The sequence below is a fragment of the Ornithorhynchus anatinus genome, chromosome 1, assembly GCF_004115215.2.
Source record: "Ornithorhynchus anatinus isolate Pmale09 chromosome 1, mOrnAna1.pri.v4, whole genome shotgun sequence".
In the NCBI taxonomy this organism is placed as follows: Eukaryota; Metazoa; Chordata; class Mammalia; order Monotremata; family Ornithorhynchidae; genus Ornithorhynchus; species Ornithorhynchus anatinus.
Window position 1 is genome coordinate 91,135,625 of NC_041728.1, and position 1,609 is coordinate 91,137,233.

The following is a 1,609-nucleotide window of genomic DNA, read 5'->3' on the forward strand; positions in this document are numbered from 1 at the left end:
GTGGTAAAGTGGATAATGACTTTATTTTTACTGAGCCATCTTGTACATTTTTTTTGTAAATGTATTTATTTCAGGATAAAATAGTAGGTCCTTTACCCAATAAGACGATTTTTGTATAGACACACCACAAAAAATAGGGGGGGAGGGGAATGACTTAAAATGTGGTTCCTTTGGATCTGCCATTTTTTCTCACTCTAGCCTACATTTCCAAGCTCCTCTTAAAACAGAGCAGACAAAACCACTTCCTCAATTCCTGGCCTGACACAGAATCCAGATGATGGGTTCCACCCTACTGCAGCATTCTAAGTGTATTTTGTAAGACGACACACTACGGACGAAACATCTGAAATGTGAAGTGATTTTAAACATGAAAGGCGGCTTATAGCCTTTGAAAATGAAAATCTGTGTGTGGAAGAAGGGATTTGCTTCTGAGACAGTCATTTATTATATCTTTAATAGCACTTGTCATCATCTAATATAATCAGAAATCATCGAATGATGATTCAGAAGAGGATCACTGTAAAAATAACATTCTGAGCAGGCATCTAAACTGTCTGTGTCATGAGAAGCTTACAAACTTTTGTTTCATTGATGAAAATTACTCACGGATTCCTTCCATATGCCAACAGTCCCTGTGCTGTCTAGTTTTAGAAATAATGCATTTCGTAACATCATTGTCTTTATGCATCGTGTTGTTTCTGACCCACAGCGACACCACAGACACATCTTTCCCAGAACACCCCACTCTCCATCTGCAATCATTCTGGTAGTGGATCCATAGAGTTTTCTTGGTAAAAATAGAGAAGTGGTTTACCACTGCCTCCTTCCATGCAGTAAACTTGAGTCTCTGCCCTCGAATCTCTCCCATGCCGCTGCTGCCCAGCATGGGTGAGTTTAGACTTGTAGCAGATTGCCTTCCGCTCTCTAGCCACTACCCAAGCTAAGAATGGAATGGATAGGCCTCTGCTTGACTTTCCCTCCCATACCCCAAACTGGTAGAGTACTGGAAACTCTTCAGGTGTGACTGTGAGAGGAGATGTAATATCATAGGCTATTAAATATTGCATATTATGCTCTGACTAGCAAAGTGACCTAGCAAAAAGGGCATTTGACTGGAATCAGAGGACCTGGGCTATAATCTGGCATCTCCATTTGCCTGTTGTGTGACTTTGGGCCAGGCACTTAACTGCTTTGTGCCTCAGTTTCCTCATCTGGAAAATGGGGGTTTAATGCCTATTCTCCCTCCTCTTTAGACTGTGAGCCCCATGTGTGTACACTTGTGGTTCTTGTAAGTACAGTGCTTGTCACACATTAAGCTTTTAATGTAAAAGAAGAAGAAGGAGGAGGAGGAGAAGACAAAGAGGGAGAAATAGAAGAACCAGAAAAGGAAGAATCAGAACAAGAGGACGAACAAGAAGAACTCAGCCTCTCACCAAAGGAAACACCATCTGGTTTTAACTGACCAACCCAAAAAGCTCTACCCAAAATCATCAGGGAGATTCTTGGGCATTCAGTCTGTCATTGCAGAGACCAACGAGACTCATGTGCATAGGCACATATATCTATGGATAAAGAGTCTGCCCGTTGTTTGACTGGTATATGAATTTGG

General features: G+C 41.6%; 1 non-coding gene across 1 annotated transcript; it reads right to left on the bottom strand.

Moving 5' to 3' along the window:
- Nucleotides 1-898: 898 nt before the first annotated feature.
- On the bottom strand, nt 899-1,036 carry LOC114816358. Its single transcript, XR_003764121.1, has one exon. It is a non-coding gene; the product is annotated as a small nucleolar RNA SNORA7 (small nucleolar RNA).
- Nucleotides 1,037-1,609: the final 573 nt, after the last annotated feature.